We start from the raw sequence: 20,120 nt of genomic DNA, 5'->3' as shown, positions 1-20,120 counted from the left end.
AGTGCTTTACTTTACTTACTCTCACTTATTTGTCACCACAGCGCTATGCATTTGACATTATTTTTTCTAAAGAGAAGCCACAGAAGTTTACAGCAATGGAGAAGCTTACCCATGGACACACACCACTAAATAGTGAAGTGGGATTCAAAGTGCATGTTCTCAACCACTTCACTGTTCTGTAAAAGGAGGATACTGAGAGCCATCGGCAGCAAAAGTGTGAGGATGACTCAAAAACGAACTTCAGTCTACCTAGCAAGGTCTCTGTTTCAAATCCCCTTTATATTTCTTAGACCCAAGTACCCCTGTGCTCAACTAATATGTGAGGGGCGGTCTTGTTCACATCTTCAGCAAAAACTGGCGGCATCAGGTGCGAGGATTCCTCTGTGCTGTCCTGCCCTCTCTAAACAGTCCTCAGTTCAGTTCAGTTCATTCACTCAGTCATGTCCGACTCTGCGACCCCATGAACCGCAGCACACCAGGCCTCCCTGTCCATCACCAACTCCCGAGTCCACCCAAACCCATGTCCATCGAGTTGGTGATGCCATCCAGCCATCTCATCCTCTGTCGTCCCCTTCTCCTCCTGCCCCCAATCCCTCCTAGCATCAGGGTCTTTTCCAGTGAGTCAACTCTTTGCATCAGGTGGCCAAAGTATTGGAGACTCAGCTTCAATATCAGTCCTTCCAATGAACACCCAGGACTGATCTCCTTCAGGATGGATTGGTTGGATCTCCTTGCAGTCCAAGGGACTCTCAAGAGTCTTCTCCAACACCACAGTTCAAAAGCATCAATTCTTCAGCACTCAGCTTTCTTTATAGTCCAACTCACACATCCATACATGACCACTGGAAAAACCATAGCCTTGGCTAGGTGGATCTTTGTTGGCAAAGTAATGTCTCTGCTTTTTAATATGCCGTCTAGGTTGGTCATAACTTTCCTTCCAAGGAAGGACTTGTCTTCCAAGACATTCCTAGTATGTTGCCGTTGTTGTTTAGTCAGTCTTATCTGACCCTTTTGCAACCCCATGGACTGTAGCCCACCAGGCTCAACGAGATTTCCATGAGATTTCCCAGGCAAGAATACTGGAGTGGGTTGCCATTTCCTTCTCTGGAGGATCTTCCCAACCCAGAGATTGAACCATGTCTCCTGCTTGTCAGGCCGGTTCTTTACCACTGAGCCACCTGGGAAGCCCCGCTCCTCGTATATCCCCATTGTTTTTCACTCAGGCCTGTCCAACCACACAACAGTCCTGGGGGACACAGTTTCTGCTCATAAAGACTCAACAGGAGCCATGCAATAATATTGAGAGAGATGGCCTGTATCTTCCAGGAGCTTCTGTGTTTATACCCAAGCTTCAAATGCCGTCATGAGGCTGGGCAGGTGGAAGCTGAGAAGTTCCTGGAGGCGAAGCCCATGTTCAAATCAGCAGGAAGCAGGGCCTCCAGGGTGTGACTTATGGTCTTGATGTCCTCTTTGTACGATGAGGTCATGTAGAAAGGAGTCAGGGCATTGCTGATGTGGAGGAAGTTTCCCTTCCCCTCCACTCTCCCACACTGTAAAACCCTGCATCTCCACTGGACTCACAGAAAGAGGAAGGGAGGGCCACCTCACCTTACCTCACCGTGAAGGAACCAAGAAAACAGTCATATCTCACAGAACTGGAATAGAGCAGCAAGTCCCAGCTTCCAAGGGTCGGCTTCAATTCCACAGACCCACTTAGAAGTTATGTAACACTAGAGGGCCTGTCTGTTCCACTCTCCTGGAACTTTCCTGGGTTGGGCCCTGAAAGTCCAAGGCAAACAGAGTTAGTGGGTCATCCTTCAACCCCAAAGCAGAGCTGGAAAATTTCTCTAACCTCAAATATTCATAAATGGAATCCTTTTCAATTGTTCTTAGGAAAATTAGATGTTCAAAGAGACTCATTAAAGAATATGCATCAGGCCATAGGGACCAGGGGCATAAGGGACAAATCAGATTATGCAAGAGATTTATCTTTTATCATATTTGCCAAGCATTTCTGTGCTGTTTAGGTTTTTTATCAGTCATATGTTCCTTTTAAAATAGAAAAAAAAAACAAGATATACAAATAAAATATTAAAAATTTAAAATGAGGCAAAATAAGATACTGGATACAGGTGAAGAAACACTTCTAATTTTTTATATTTGAAAATCTGGATTTTTATACATCAGGTTCTTCAGGGACAGGATTTCCAATATTTTCCTGTCCCTCCCCATTACACCTGGGGACCTCTTTTTCCTATCCCTGTTGAAATCTTGTAGCTGTCCCCTGTTCTCTGCTGAGAGAGGACACCTCCATTGGATCACCAGGAAAACACGCTGAGCCATGAATCCACGTCCCCTTTTCCTGGCCACTAAAATGCCACCCACTCTTCCTGTTTCAAGTCTTTGCCATGTGACCGACCCCCACCTGGAGCAAACCTTGACTTCCGTCATGAAACAACAAAGTCAGAGCTGCCAAGACTTCCACGTTGTTCCAAGCAGATTAAAAATAAAACATGCCTGACAGATCTTGACCAAGTTTAGCAGGAGGAAAAGAATGAAAAGGGCAAACTAGAGTTTGGACAATTCAAGGCCAGGCAGGTCCCAGCACTGACCAGAGCCCTCCTGGCTGAGAGGCTAGCTGTGGTTAATCCTAGAAATGCCGAAGGGGCCAGCACTGGCCCTGGTCCGTATGGTGCACAGGCTCCCTACTACCTCTCACTTCACCTGCCTCTCCACCCAAGCCCCAAACCCTCCTTAGCAGGTTGCCTCCACTCATTCCCCTGGACTCCCTGCAGGCCCTTTTAAAAGAGCTTTTCAAATTCAATTTCCTCCCAGACAGCCAGGAGCTCCAGTTGCTGATATCAATCAAAATCCACTCCTGCAGCTGTGGTCTGAGTGTGTGAACATTGCCTTCCGTGCTCTTATCATAATCCAGCAGATGATGTTTACTGACACTGTGATTACATATATAAGCCTGTATCTGTGTATCTCCAGCTCACAAAACTCTTGTCTTCCAACATCACTGAATCGAATGCCAGAGCTGGAAGGGAACTTAGAAGTTATCTGACCCAATGGATGTCTCTTAAAAAGTGAGAAACAGTCCCCGAAGGGCAAAGTGTCCTATTCAATGTCATAGGAGGGAATGAGAATTAGTAGCAAAAATAGCATTACCAATGGGTCTCTGGAGTCCTAGGACAAGATTCTTTCCAGTACATTGAAAAGGGAGCGTTCCTCCCCCGCCCACCCCGATGGCTTCTTGCTTCTCTTAGCTTGGAAAGGAACTCCAGTTGGCAACGAAGCAGAACCATAGCAGGCCATTGCTAGACTAGAGCCTTCAATGATAATGCAAACTTGTCACAGAGCTGGTGGTGGAGAGCCGGCACCCCCACCTGCTCGTTTCTCCCCCACTTCCCCAGTCTTGAAATTGTCATCTAATTAACTCAATGTGGATTATCCCTGTTAGTAAATTTTCTAATGCATTATTAATTGCTCTAAACGTCAGCTGCAGCTCATTCTCCACAAATTCAGGAGTGCCTTGGCGGGCTTTCTGGCATTAGCTAAGCTGTTCTCCAAACAACTAGTGCCATCGTGTGGGCAAAAAAAGGCTGTATTATTGAGCAATCAGAAAAAAACCATCAGAAAAAGTCTCAAGAAGTTCGTGAACTGGTCAGAAGCAGTCAATAAGTTTGGTTCTCTTCTCTCTTCCATGTACCCCGACTTCTGTCTTCCCTACCCATCCCCTTCACTATCGCCTGCCTCTGTAGGAATCTCCTGTAATTCCTACAGACTAAGTAAGAAACATCAGAAGTTGGTCAAAGTAACTTGCTCGAGACCCAGACCTAGTTAACTCTAGTCTTCCACTAAAGTCAAAGGTCTAACACAGAACTCCTTACTTTGCTACTGCTGACTGGTCCCAGAAAATATTTAATGAGTGCCTTCTCCCCCTTTCCTCAGAAAAGTGAAGACAGAAGGAACGTGTCTCATGAGGGAGTCTTAGGACTGACAAGTGCTGTCCAGTGTTTCAGACTTTATTAGATATCCTTTCTAAACTGGAGATATCTGTTCCACCTTCCAACCCCAAATATAGAAAGGCATTTCTTTCTGCCTCATCTCATTCAGCTGTACAGGGTCTAAGAATGAGTTCAAATATCAATGTAGGATGAATTTGATCTAAATGTCCATGGGTTAGAATTCAAGTCTGAGGAATGAGCTTTCTCAAGCCTAGAATAAGCATATGGCCTGAAACTACTAATTGTAGAACAGCCACAGATATGTTTGCAAAAAGTCAAACTGGGCATCTGTCTTAAGCTCTACAATTTGGGGGCTCCAAAACTTCTATAATCGTTTTTGGAGAGTGAGAAAGGAATACTCTTAAATGAAGGGAATTTAACTGTAATTTAATTGTGTTTCTATCTATAGTTACTATGTAGCTTGACTTTTTATCTAATGAGAACAGTTACTAAGTTTTTAATTAATTTTAATTAAAATTATATTGTTTCTCAACTCATGAATAGTTTTTTGGAAAGACATAGGTAGAATCAGTTTCTAATTATATTTGTACAAAAACCTGCCATTGACTTGTCTATAATATGTTTATCAAAAAAGTTGAAAATTTATGTGACTTAAATGTATATCTTATTATAAATTTTTTTCTGGGACATTCCTCCCACTCAAAAAAAAGTACTGTTTCCAAATGCAGATAAAAGCACACTTTACCACTATCGTTACAGGAAAAAAAAATTGTATCTTTATTTCTATATCTGAAGATACTATTAATATTATTCATTTATTTCATTATATAAGTTTCTATTAGAAAGTCTGGATTCTATTCTTTCCTGTCCACATGTCAATTTTAAAAAACAACTCTGGGGAATTCCTTGGTGGTCCAGTGGGTAGGATTCCGTGCTTCCACTGCCTTGGGTGGTTTAATTCCTGGTCAGGGAACTAAGATCCCACAAGCTGTGTGCAGTGAAGTCAGTAATAAAAATAATATACATTTTTAAATAATAAAACTAGAATGTAACTTTGCTTTGTGACAGATAACGGGAGACCAGCCAAATTCAGCTTGAATAGAGATTGGCCATGCTTTTTACTTCCATCAAAGAAGAATTTACCTTCATTCTCCTCAGGGTCCCCTCAACTCTTCCAGTCTCTCCAATGCCCCCCCTCAATTCCCCAAAATCACCAGCCACAACAGAACCCATGAATACCTCTAATATGCACATATTACATATGTTATACTAGAAAAAAGAAAGGTTCCCAGTAACATGACATCAGAGTAGTGCTTAGACTTCCTCAGTGCCTTTGTGGCTTCTCTGTTTCCCATGGACCACAGACCATTACGTAGAAACTGCTGTCAGTTTCCAGGAATCGCCCCCGGGTTCCCAGGCCTTTTGGCCACCTGGACTCACAAATCCCTTTTCCTAACAAAGCTATTCCTCCAGGTGGCGATCAATAACAATCTGGTATAATGTTGAAGTAACTTGTGGTTTGTGTCTGTCGATCTGAACGTGGGCTTTAGATTGAAATGTGAATGTGAATGTGCTGAAATGTTCACCCCTAGTACCTCAAAATGTGACTAGACTTCAAGATAGGGTTTTGAAAGAAGTGATTAAATGATTAAGTTAAAATAAGGGATCAGAGTGATCCCTGGGCTTCCCCGGGGACTCCGTGGTGAAGAATCCTCCTGCCAGTGCAGGAGACATGGGTTTGATCCCTGGTGCGGGAAGATCCCACGTGGGGAGGAGCAACTTAAGCCCGTGAGCCACAACTACTGAGCTCTAGAGGCTGGGAACTGCAGCTCCTGAAGCCACAGCCCGTGCTTCACAAGAGAAGCCACTGGACCGAGAAGCCCACACATTACAGCCAGGAGTGGCCCCAGCTCGCTGCAACTGGAGACAGCCCTCACACAGCACGAAGATGTAGCACAGCCAAGCATAAATAAACAAATAAAATCATATGCTAAAACACTTTGTAGAGTGATCCCTAATCTCATCTGACTGATGTCCTTATGAGAAGAAACTGGGACACACCAAGGCACGTGCAAGCACAGAGGAAAGGCCGCGTAGGGGCGCCATGAGAAGGCGGCCGTCTCGAAGCCAGAGACGGGCCTCGGGAGAAACCAACCTGAGGGCTCCTGGATATCTACCATGTAGCCTCCAGACCCGTGAGAAAATTCGTTTCTGCTGCTTAAGCCACCCAGCCTGCGGTATTTTGTTCCGGCAGCCCCAGCAGACTGAGAAAATGGGGATCGTTCTCGTCTTGGATATTCCTTTCACCCTCCTGTGTGTCAGACATTACCATCATGGAGGTCCAAGCAGATGCTCAGGCCAAGCTCGGACTACTTCTGGGGCCGCCTCTCCTTCCTCTTGGGCGTCCTAGTCATAATAGATGCGCGCCTGTGTGCTAAGCTGCTTCAGTCATGTCCGACTCTTTGTGACCCTGCGGACTGGAGACCCCTAGGCTCCTCTGTCCACGGGGTTCTCCAGACAAGAACACTGGACTGGGTTGCCATGCCCGCGTCCAGGGGATCTTCCTGACCCGGGGATGGAACCTGTGTCTCAAGTCTCCTGCATTGGCAGGTTGGGTTCTTTACCCCTAGCGCCACCTGGGAAGCCCCAGTCATAACAGATGCCACTAGTCAATTGTCTCATCACTCCCAGCTCAGCCTCTTAGTGAAACATTACAAAAGAGGCCTCGGTTTCTTCATTTGTAGAAGCAAAGGGGAGGGAATGGGATAGCAGTATCTCCATAATTTCACTCTGACCACATTCACGATTTTTGCCTTATCCAAATACCACCTGCACTGCTATTTCTTTAATATTTGTCTTTAAAGGAAGCCACCTTCTTTACTTACTAATTTACTTAGAGAAGGATTTTTATAAGCTATCAAACGTTTGTAGCAGAAATACAATGGAGGAAGAAAAATTCTCTCTGTGTTAGAAAGGAAGATTAGTGAGTATAAAGATCTACCAAATAGATACTTTTTCCTTCCCAAATTCAGAAGGATGGAAAGAAAACTGAGAAAGCAATTCAGCAGTTAACTTGCACGCGAAGCTAATGTCTCCACCTGAAGTCATCTCATGTGCTACCTAAACTCATTTCATGCTCCGCAATGAGGCTTTGCAGAACACCAAAGGATGTGATATTTAAGAATCTTCCCAATTCTAAGAAGCTGCGACGTGTGTCTTGCAAATCGTGACGCACCTGTCACGGAGCAGCTGACTGTGGAAAGTCAGTTCAGGAGTCCGCCCAGTAGGGGGCAGGGTTGAGACAGTGCTGTCGACGGAGACCTTGCTTAATATAGCTGCGCTTGTTTACGGCTCTGAGCCTGCTCTGCGGCTGCTCTTCCTCCTCACCTGCTGTTTGTCTACATCTGCCTGGAGGTCCCTGAGGAAAACAACAGACCAGCACATCATTTCATGTGGAAACCAGACCGGGGGCTCCAAAATACTCAACATTTGTTGGAAGAAGCCCTAGTTCCCTCAGTCCTCATGGAATCTGCCTTCACCATCTAAACTTAGGAAACAGGATCCCTGTGCCCTGGATCCAATTCCAGGTTTTAAACCAATTGACCAGATCTCCAGCATTTTTAAGCATAAGCATTGTGTTAGACAGAGATTACAGCATTTAATAGCCTGCGGCTTGCAGGCTTGGTTAATTGGGCAGATGATATGAAAGCTGTTGCTATTAATGAATGGAACAGATAGGGCATAACTGCTAAATGCATGCTACAGACCATAAGAAATGTAAAGTTTCAGAGGAGATTAAGGCCAAGGAGACCCTTCTTCTCCAATGCCCCCTTGAAAATGCCCATAAAAACATCCAAGATGAGAGAAAAATTTCAGCAGGACCAGATATAAGTAATAAAAATTAGACTTATGCCAAGATTCCCAGGAGAAGTCTCTATTGATTAGGAGAATGACAGGTAAATAGGGTTGTATTAGTTTGCTAGGGCTGACATAACAAAATACACACTGGGGACTTAACCAGTAGAAATTGATTTCTGACAGTTCTGGAGGCTGGAAGTCCAAGAGCAAGGTGTCATCAGAGTCGGTTTCTCCTGGAGCCCCTCTGCTTGGCTTACAGGCTGCCTTCTTGCTGGGTCCTCACATGGTCTTTCCCCTATGCTTACAGATTCCTGCTGTCTCTTCTATTTCTGAAAAGGAACCCCATCCTACTGGACTAGGGCCCATCCACACAACCCCATGACCTCTGCATAGTTGTTCAATCACTAAGTCATGTCAGACTCATTGTGATCCCATGGACTGCAGCACGCCAGGATCCTCTGTCCTTCACTGTCTCCCAGAGTTTGCTCAAATTCATGTGCATTGAGTCAGTGGTGCTATCTAACCATCTCATTCTCTGCCACCTTCTTCTCCCTTTGAATTCAATCTTTCCCAGCATCAGGGTCTTTTCCAATGAGTCAACTCTTTCCATCAGGTGGCCAAAGCATTGGAGCTTTAGTTTCAGCATCAATCCTTCTAATGAATATTCAAGGTTGATTTCCTTTAGGATTGACTGGTTTGGTCTCCTTGCAGTCCAAGGGACTCTCAAGAGTTTTCTCTAGCACCACAGTTCAAAAGCATCAGTTCTTTGGTGCACAATCTTCTTTATGTACAACTCTCACATCTGTACGTGTGTGGGGGGGAGTGTGTGTGTGTGTGTTAGTCATTCAGTCATGTCCAACTCTTTGTGATCCCATTAACTGTAGCCCACCAGGCTACAGTCAGAGGACCATGGGATTCTCCAGGCAAGAATACTGGAGTGGGTAGCCATTTCCTTCTCCAGGGGATCTTCCTGACCCAGGGATCAAACCCAGGTCTCCTGAATTGCAGGCAGATTCTTTACCATCTGAGCTACAAGGGAAAAACCATAGCTTAGACTATATGGACCTTTGTTGGCAAAGTGTTGTCTCTGCTTTTTAATATGCTGTCTAGGTTCTTTATTGCTTTTCTTCCAAGGAGCGTCTTTTAATTTCATGACTGCAATCACCATCTGCAGTGATTTTGGAGCCCAAGAAAATAAAATCTGTCACTGTTTCCACTTTTTCCCCATCTATTTGCCATGAAGTGATGGGACCAGATGCCATGACCTTAGTTTTTTGAATACTGAATTTCAAGCTTTTAATTTCCTCATTAATGAGGTAATTTTAATTTCCTCATTAATTTTAATGATGTAATTCAAATTTTCAATGTTGAATGTTGAAATTCAACACTGAAATTCAATGTTGAATTTTAACTCTCTTCTTTCACCCTCATCAAGAGGTTCTTTAGCTTTCTGCCATTAAGCTGATGTCATCTGCATATCGGAGGTTGTTGATGTTTCTCTAGGCAATGATGATTCCAGCTTGTGCTTTTTCCAGCCCAGCGTTTCACATGATGTACTCTGCATATAAGTTAAATAAGCAGGTGACAATATACAGCCTTGACGTACTTCTTTCCCAATGTTGAACCAGTCAATTTCATGTCTGGTTCTAACTGTTGCTTCTTGGCCTGCATACAGGTTTCTCAGGAGACAGGTAAGGTGGTCTGGTACTCCCATCTCCAAACAATTTTCCACAGTTTGTAGTAATCCACACAGTCGAAGGCTTTAGCGTAGTCTATGAAGCAAAATTAGATGTTTTACTGGAACTCCCTTGCTTTCTCCTTGATCCAATGAATATTGGCAATTTGGTCTCTGGTTCTTCTGTCTCTTCAAAATCCAGCTTGTAGACCTGAAAGCTGTTGGTTCAAATACTGCTGAAGCCTAGTTTGAAGGATTTTGTGCATACCTTGCTGGTATGTGAAATGACCACAATTTAACATTCAGTTCAGTTCAGTTCAGTCGCTCAATCATGTCCGACTCTTTGTGACCCCATGAATCGCAATACACCAGGCCTCCCTGTCCATCACCAACTCCCGGAGTTTACTCAAACTCAAGTCGTTAATCACCCCCTTTAAAGGCCTTATCTCTAAATATAGTCACACAGGCAGTTAGGGCTTCAACATATGAACCTGGGTCAGTGGCTGGGGGAGTGGATATAATTCAGTCCATAACAGGGCTCCAATCCACTTCTCAATTTTTGCAGAGAAAATAGCCTGGAAGGAAAACAGGCAAGAAGGGGAGAGGGAAGAAGTGGAGAAGGGGGAAAGTGAAAACAGGGAAAGCTCAGTGAGAAGTGACTTGAAACCCCTTTCTTGACAGCCTCAGGTATACCTTCCAACTTAGAGCTGGGAAGGGAGGCTGCCCTGATGAACAGGATCACCCAAAGCACAGAGGCTTTGGAGCCTAGAGGAAACTAGAGAATCTGCACAGAGAAGCAGCTGTTCCAAGTATCTAGAAGCAAATTCCAAAGGCATGAATAAAAATCCATTTCCGGCAAGCAACAATGCACTAGCCAGGAAGTCAGGCAGAAACGACAGGTTAAAGAATGCCCCAGGAAGCCTCTCCCTAAAACCTCTTTTGCCTGACCAATGCTTTCAGTTCAGTTCAGTTCAGTTGCTCAGTCATGTCCGACTCTTTGAGACCCCATGAATTGCCACACGCCAGGCCTCCCTGTCCATCACCAACTCCTGGAGTTTACTCAGACTCATGTCCATTGAGTCAGTGATGCCATTCAGCCATCTCATCTTCTGTTGTCCCCATCTCCTCCTCTGCCCAGTCCCTCCCAGCATCAGGGTCTTTTCCAATGAGTCAACTCTTTGCACCAAGTGGCCAAAGTATTGGAGTTTCAGCTTCAGCATCACTCCTTTCAATGAACACCCAGGACTGATCTCCTTTAGGATGGACTGGTTAGATCTCCTTGCAGTCCAAGGGACTCTCAAGAGTCTTCTCCAACACCACAGTTCAAAAGCGTCAATTTTTCAGCACTCAGCTTTCTTTGTAGTCCAACTCTCACATCCATACATGCCACTGGAAAAACCATAGCCTTGACTAGACGGACCTTTGTTGGCAAAGTAATGTCTCTGCTTTAGAGGCATATAAAGTTTATCCTCAGTTCAATGACAGTGTATGTGTTTTTATCATATTAAATTCATGCTAAGAAACTAAAAGGAGCCTGCAGAGTATACAGTCCTATCCCTATTTGCCTTCTTATCCTATCAAATAAGAAAGAACTTGCTGAGTCAAGTAAGAGCAATTTCTCTTTGCATTTGCACTGAAGAGCTTTATGTTCAGAGAGAAAGCTAGCATTGTTTTTTATTGTAAGGACACCTCATTTTTATTGTGCTTCACTTTATTGCACTGTAGAGATGCCATGTCTGTTTACAAATCAAAGGTCTGTAGTAGCCTTCCACTGAGCGAGTCTGTCAGTGCCATTTTGCCAGCAACGTTCACTCACTTTGTGTCCCTGTCCCAATCTGGTAGTTCTCATGATTATTCGTATTTGTTATGATTGATGTTTTTTTGGGTTTTTTTTTTGGCCAAGTAGCATGTGGTAATCAGTTTCCTGACCAGGTATTGAACTCGCCTCTCCTGCATCAGAAGCTCAGAGTCCTAACCACTGGACTGCCAGGGCAGTCCCAATCAATGATCTTTAATGTTACTACTGTAATTGCTTTTGGGCTGCCATGAGCCATCCCCAATGAGGTAGTGAACTTAACTGAAAAATGCCGTGTGTGTTCTGACCACTCCACTGACCATCTGTTCTACTCCTCTCCCTATTCTTGGGTCTCCTTATTCCCTGAGATACAACAATATCAAAATTAGGTCAATTAATAACCCTGCAATGGCTTCTAAGGGTTCAAGTGAAATGAAGGGTCACATATCTCTTCGTTTAAATAGAAAACTAGAAATGATTAAGCTTAGTGGGGAAGGCTTATGTCAAGAGCCGAGACAGGTCTAAAACATAGGCCTTTGATATGAAACAGTTGGCCGAAATAAAAAGTGATACTACAGTGAACACAGAAAACAAAAGAGCCTTACTGCTGATTTGGAGAAAGTGTTGCTGGTCTGGATAGAAGATCAAACCAGCCACAGCTTCCTTTTAAGCCAAAACCTAATCCAGAGCAAGACCCTAACTCTCCTCAATTCTCTGAAAGCTGAGAGGTGAGAAAGCTGCAGAAGGAAAATTTGAAATATCAGAGGTTGATTAGTGAGGTTTAAGAAATGAAGCCATCTTCATAACATAAAAGTGCAAAGTAAAGCAGTAAATGCTAATGTAGAAGCTGCAGCAAGTTATCTAGAAGATGCAGCTAAAGTAAATAATGAAGGTAGCTACATTAAACAACAGCTTTTCAAGATAGACAAATATCATAGCTAGAGAGGGAAAATCAATGCTTGGCTCCAAAGCTTCAGTACTCAGCTCCAAGGACCAGAGCTCCCTTTTGTTAGGGGCTAGTGCCTCTGGTGACTTGAATTTGAAGCAAATGCTTATTTACCATTCCCAAAATCCTAGAGCCTTTAAGAATTCTGCTAAATCTACTCTGCCTCTGTTCTATTTCTATTTCTATAAATGGAAAAACAAAATCTGGATGGCAGCACATCTGTTGACAATTTCGTTTACTATTTCAAGCCCACTACTGAGATCTAATGCCAAGGGAATAATTAAGGTGGCTACACTAAACAACAGATTCTCAAGGTAGACAAAACAGTTGCCTTTCACAATAGTATTGCTCACTGACAGTGCTTCTGATCACCCAAAATCTCCGATGGAGATGTACCATAACTTGTGCAAAAGTTATGTACCAAAACTTGGAAAAAAAGTTGTTTTCATGACTGCTGTCACAACATCCATTCTGAAGTCCATGGATCAAAGAGTCATTTTCATCTTCAAGTCTTACTGGTAACAAATACATTTCATAAGGCTATAGCTGCCATAGATAGTGATTCCTGTGTTGTATCTGGGCAAAGTCAACTGAAAAACCTTCTGGAAAGGATTCACCTTCTGGATACCTTCAAGAACATATGTGTTTCATGGGAAGAGGTCCAAATATCAACATTAACAGGAGTTTAGAAGAGTTGATTCCAACACCCATGGATGACTTTATAAAAGGCTCAAGGCTTCAGTAAAGGAAGTTACTACAGATATGGTAGATATAACAGAATTAGAAGTGGAGCCTGAAGATTTGACTGAATTGCTATGATCTCATAATAAAACAGATGAGGAGTTGCTTTTTATGGATTAGCAAAGAAAGCAGTTTCTTGAGATGGATTCTACTCCTGGTAAAGATGCTGTGAAGATTGTTAAAAGGACAACAAAGGTTTTAGAATATTACATAAAGCTGTTGATAAAGCAGAGACAGGTTTTGAGAGGACTGACTCCAATTACAAAAGAAGTTTTACTGTTGGTAAAATGCTATCATCACATGCTACGGAGAAATTGTGAAAGAAAGAGTCAGGCAATGTGGCAAACTTCACTGTCGTTTTATTTTAAAATATTGCCAGAGCCACCCCAATCTTCAGCAGCCACCACCCTTGGAAGTCAGCAGCGTCAACATCGAGGCAAAACTCTGCAACAACAAAAAGGTTAGGACTCTCTGAAGAGCCAGATGAAGGTTAGCATTACTTAGTAATAAAATACTTTAAACTATTCATATTGTTTTTGTACACATGCTATTATTGCACACTTAATAAACTACCATATAATGAACATGTAACTTTTATGTGTAGTGGGAAATGAAAAAAAATTATAAGACTCATTTTTTGTGATATTTGCTTTATTGTGGCTGTCTGGAACCAAACCTACAGTATCCCCGAGGTATACCTACTGAAGTTCTAATACTTTGGCCATCTGATGAAAAAGCCAATTCATTGGAAAAGACCATGATGCTGGGAACAACTAAAGGCAAAACAAGAAGGGAATGGCACAGGATGAGATGGTTAGAATGCATCACTGACTCCAAGGACAAGAATTTGAGCAAACTCCAGGATATAGGAGGACAGAGGCGCCTGGCATGCTATCATCCATAAGGCTGCAGAGTTGGACACAACTTAATAACTAAACAACAACAACTATACGCCTGTACATGTAGGTAGGCAGCCTTAAACTCAAGCAGAAATGCAGGTAGCCCCTTGTAGGAAAAGTGTGAGAGTTCTGATCGAAATAGACAGAAGTCTATTCTTTAACATCAGTTCTATAGAGACTTCTACTCTTTCTAGGATGAATAATAGAACAAAATCAATATGATATCTATGAAAAAAATCTACAGCATGAAGAAAAGCCTTTGTAAATGACCAAATCATTCAGTGGGAAAAGCTTTTACTGAAACAGAAGACAAATGGGTAAATATTTATTCACTTATGTTCCTATAAGGAATTGCCTCTGTTGAATAAGCAACCTCCTTGAAGAGAAGATAAACCAAGATAAGAAGGATGTGTGATGAAACGAACACCCAGGGAGAAGAAATAAAGTGGATACATTGGATGGGATAAAAGACAAATTTGCAACTTACTGATCTAGAAGACAAACTGGAAAAAATTCTCAGATCACAAAGGAAGTGAATGCAGAAATGAAAACAATGAGAAAAAATAGGGATAGATATTATAAAAGAAATAATATAGTGAAATGAGACCCACAGATTGGTGGGTGTTCCCCCCAAAATAGTTGAATCCTGTCAAATCACGTGGAATAAAAGTATTACTGAGGATAGCATTGAAGTCCATTTTCCCGCACTACACAAAGCTTTAACTCTAGAAGAGTTCATCACCGTGTTCTGAAAAAGGTAATGAATAGAGAGATCTCTTCCAAGGTACAGTGTGTTAAAATGTTAACATTTAAAGAATAATAAAGATTATGAAAATATCTGCTTGTGGGAAAAAATTACCTTTGAAAAGCAAAAATTAAGTACAATGAATATAAAATGACCTTCATTGTGCTTGTAGATGCTCTTTCTTTGATTTCTACTATGGTTAAGATACACTTAATGCCTTGCACTGGTTTGCTTTTGTTTTCATTTTTAATTTACCATAGATTGATCATGATGATAGGCAGGTAGGTATATAGATAGACAGGCTGACTCCACTCTTGTATATATCTATGCTACTTCTCTTTTTAAGTTATTTGTTTTTTAATGTACTATAAGATATATTACATATACAGAAGACTGTATAAAAGCATTCATGTATAAATCTCTTCCCCTTGAATTCAGGTAGAATCTATGACTTGACCAAAGCCAGGGAATAAGACGCAGGTGATAATCTTGTCTTCGCTGTGCTACATCATTTAAGGCCCTGTCTTAATAGTCAGAGAGAGAGAGACTTTTCTCCTCTGCTGCTTGGAAGAAATAAGCTTCCACATTGCAAGAGGGCCTATGGAATATGCTACCAGATGAGGAAAGCCTGAGCCTGAGCCTCACCTTGAAAGCCCCAGTCAAGTGTCTGATGAAATTCAGTTCAGTTCAGTCGCTCAGTCGTGTCCGACTCTTTGCAACCCCATGGACTGCAGCACGCCAGGCTTCCATGTCCATCACCAACTCCTGGAGCTTACTCAAACTCATGTTCATTGAGTCAGTGATGCCATCCAACAATCTCATCCTCTGTTGTCCCCTTCTCCTCCCGCCTTCACTCCTTCCCAGCATCAGGGTCTTTTCAAATGAGTCAGCTCTTCACATCAGGTGGCCAAAATGTTGGAATTTCAGCTTCAGCATCAGTCCTTCCAATGAATATTCAGGACTGATTTCCCTTAGGATGGACTGGTTGGATTTCCTTGAAGTCCAAGAGACACTCAAGAGTCTTCTCCAACATCAGAGTTCAAAAGCACCAATTCTTCAGTGCTCAGCTTTCTTTACAGTCCAACTCTCACATCCATACATGACCACTGGAAAAACCATAGCTTTGACTAGACAGACCTTTGTTGGCAAAGTAATGTCTCTGCTTTTTAATATGCTGTCTAGGTTGGTCATAGTTTTACTTCCAGGGAGCAAGCATCTTTTAATTTCATGGCTGCAGTCACCATCTGCAGTGATTTTGGAGCCCAAAAATATGAAGTCTCTCACTGTTTCCATTGTTCCCCCATCTATTTGCCATGAAGTGATGGGACCAGATGCCATGATCTTTGTTTTCTGAATGTTGAGTTTTAAGCCAACTTTTTCACTCTCCTCTTTCACTTTCATCAAGAGACTATTCAGTTCTTTGCTTTCTTATGTAAGTGTGGTGTCATCTGCATATCTGAGATTATTGATATTTCTCCTTGCAATCTTGATTCCAACTTGTGCTTCATCCAACCTGGCATTTCGCATGATGTACTCTACATAAAAGTTAAATAAGCAGGGTGACAAAATACAACCTTGACATACTCCTGTCCCAATTTGGAACCAGTCTGTTGTTCCACCCAGTTCTATCTGTTGCTTCTTGATCTGCATACAGATTTTACTAGAAGTAGGTCAGGTGGTCCAGTATTCCCATCTCTTTAAGAATTTGCAGCCCGTGAAATCTGGGTATAGCTAAGCCTTGCCTGAATTCCCAACATATAGAATTGATGAGATAATGCAATAGCTGAGGGATGAAAGCAACACCCATGTCCATGAAAGAAAGAATGGGTAACAAATTGTGATGTATACATGCAATAGGATACTGTTATTCAGCCTTAAAAAGAAAGGACATTTTGACATACACTACAGTATCGTTGGGGGCTTCACCTCCCTGGTAGCTTAGAGGTTAAAGTGTCTGCCTCCAATGTGGGAGACCCGGGTTTGATCCCTGGGTCAGGAAGATCCCCTGGAGAAGGAAATGGCAACCCACTCCAGTATTCTTGCCTGGAGAATCCCATGGATGGAGGAGCCTGGTAGGCTACAGTCCACGGGGTCACAAAGAGTCAGACACGACTGAGCAACTTCACTTTACAGTATCGATGAATCTTGATTCAGTTATGCTAAGTGAAATAAATCAAATACACAAAACAAATACAGATTGACTACTTATGTGAGGTACTCAGAAGTGTTAAAGATGTTGATGAATTAAAGCCCTTAACTCTTTACATTAAAGCCCTTAATATTGTGAATGCTCTTTATCAAGTTGCAAAAGGTCAAAGCACTGATGAAAGAAATCATAGACCATGTAAACAAATTGAGACATATTATGTTAATTAATTGAAAGACTCAACATAATAAAGATGTCAGTCCTCCCAGAAATTGAAACATAGGTTTAGCACAACTCCTATCAAAATCGCAAGATTTTTTGCAGATAGACAATATTATTCTAAAGCAATGTATATAGAAAAGCAAGGGAACTAAAACAATTAAAGCAAGTTTCAAAAAAAAATCAAAAGTAGGAGTAACTCATTTATTTGATTTAATGACATTATATAACTATAGGAATCAAGACTCTGTGGTAATATTGAAGAGATAGACATACCTATCAATGGAACAGAATAAAGGAACCAAAAATCGACCCATACAAATATACCCAACTAATTTTTCACAAAGATGAAAGAAACAATTTAGTGGAGGAGAGCTTTTCAACCAAGTGATGGTGGAGTAACTGGACATCCAAAAGCAAAAAAAGAAAGTAGCAAGAAAGGGAATGAGGGAAGAAGGAAACCTAGTTTCACAAAACTTATACAAAAACTAATTCAAAATGGATCACAGTGAAAAGACTAGCAATGTAAGTAAAAAATAGGCAAAAGATATGAAGAGACATTTTGCCAAAGATAATGTACAGGTGGCAAATAAACACACGGAAATGTGTTATACATCATGAGCCATTAAGGGAATGAAAATTAAAAGCACAGTGAGGTATCACTATACAGCTATCAGAGTGGCTAATATAATAGACCGGAATCACTACATTGCTGGTGAGAACATACAATAATAGAGCCACTCTGGAAAACTATTTAGAGGTTTCTTAAAAAGCTAAAATGCAAATACCGTATGACTCAGGGATTGCACTCCTGGACATTGACCCCTAGAAAAGAATATTTATGTTCACACAAAAATCTGTACAGGACTGTTGATAGCCAGTTCCAATGCAAAAGTTTCCATGCTAAGTGATCCCATTAGTGTAACATTCTTTTTTAAATTTATTTTTACTTTTTAAATCTGTATTTATTTATTTGACTACACTGGATCTTCCCTAGTAGCTCAGCTGGTAAAGCGTCTGCCTGCAATGCAGGAGACCTGGGTTCAGTCCCTGGGTTGGGAAGCTCCCCTGGAGAAGGAAATGGCAACCCACTCCAGTATTCTTGCCTGGAGAATCCCATGGATGGAGGAACCTGGAGAGCTATGGTCTTTGGGGTCACAGAGAGTTGGACATGACTGAGTGATTAACACACTGGGTCTTAGCTACAGCACACATGATCTTTGATCTTCATTGTGGCATCTTTAGTTACGGCATGCAGGATCTTTAGTTGTGGTATGTGGGATCTAGTTCCCCAATCAAGGATCGAACCTGGGCCGCCCACACTGGGGGTGTGTAGTCTTAGCCACTGGACCATCAGGGAAGTCCTGTGTGACATTCTTGAAATGGTAAAATGAAGAACAGATTACTAGTGGTTCCCAGGGTTGAAGGAGAGGGGAGGGAGGAGGGAAGTGGGTGTGGCTATAAAAGGGCAACATGGGGGATCCTCATGGCTAGGGAAATATCCAGTATCTTGACTAGATCAATATCAAGATATTGTGATAATGTGCTATGTTTGTACGAGATGTTACCATTGGTGGAAATTGGGTAAAAGGTAAATGAGATTTCTCTGTACTATATCTTGTAATTGCATGAGAATCTACAATTATCTCAAAATTAAAGTTTAATTTTTTTAAAGGTTATATAATGACAAGCAAATAAAATTGCAAACTTGGGTTGGATCCTAGACGGAAAACCAAACCAAACTAAGAGCTCTAAAGGATTATTTGGAGTAGAACTGGGGAGATTCAAATACGATTGTATGCTAAACAGTATTTATTGTACAAGTTAAATTTTTGAGTGTGATCATAGTGTTATGATTATATAGGAGCCTATATAACTCCTTGTTACCCTGAATTATTTACTACAATAAATTATTTAGGGATAACACGTAACAACACCTGCACCTAAATCTCAAGTAATTTGTAAATAAGTTTTTTTTTTTTAACTCTCAAATAATTGGGCGGGGGTGGGGAAGGAGGGAGAGAGTAAGCAAGCCAAGCAGCCAACATAGAACATTCCTGAAAGATAAACAGACAAGAGTGATGATGAGGGAAACAGCCTCCATAATCAATAATTATGAAAGTTATGAACTCTGTCCCATACCAGGAATCTTTCACGCCCTGCTTGCCTAGACGAACATTGCCTACTTTTCTATTCCTATAGATAAATGCTATAGACTTTTTATAAAACATTTTACTGATCAGATACTGGAAACTTTTTCAAATGTATATTATCAGTATCTTTAAACAGGGTTTTTCAAGTTGGCCAACTTATAGCTACAAAGTTTACCTTCCCTTCCTGTCCAAATGCCCTAGGGTCTCATCTTCCCCAGTGAAGTGCTAGGCAGTTCCCAGAGATGGCTTTCAACTGTACTCTCCTTGAGGTGTTGTGACACTGTGATAATGCAGGTATTGGGATGTAGTGGTCCCCAGGTCGGAGCAATAAACGTTCTCCTCCTTCCATAATGTAGTCAGATAAGGAGCAAGGCCTTGTTTAAAAATGTTAAGTGAGTCATGTTTTTTCCTTCACAGTGGTTTCTTCAGGAAAGTAGAACTGTTTCAAAAATGTAAGGAGAAATCTTTTTTTACCTTCTGTAATGAATAATTTATCTTGTATGTGTGTTTTAATTTATTTTCAAAGTTATTCGGATATGTGGTATGTGTTTTGTGTTTCTCTCTGTGTATGTGTTCATTTGTTGTTTAAAATAATACTCTACCCTAGAATCCTAGGGAGAGTGAGTAAAAGACATACCGAGAACTCAGTGGAACAAAAATTCAGTCTTTCAGGGAAGTCATTTGAAACAGAAGTCATAAACATCCACAGCCTCTGACCTGCCAGTTTCCATGTAAGGAACCCATCGTAAAGTTATAATTTAAAATGTGGACAAAGATTTATCCACAAAAGTTCACTGACACATTATAAAAGCAAATACTATATGAATAATCTGATGTTCCAATTTAGAGGAATAGTTGACTTATTATACATGCAGACATTTAGATAGGAAACTGTACATTCTTTATTATTATCTTATAATCAATAAAAGTGAATATTTTAATTACTTTGGAAATGTTTTATATGAGAAATGA

This window comes from Dama dama, chromosome 1, assembly GCF_033118175.1.
Source record: "Dama dama isolate Ldn47 chromosome 1, ASM3311817v1, whole genome shotgun sequence".
Classification (NCBI taxonomy): domain Eukaryota; kingdom Metazoa; phylum Chordata; class Mammalia; order Artiodactyla; family Cervidae; genus Dama; species Dama dama.
This window is presented reverse-complemented; position numbering follows the sequence as displayed.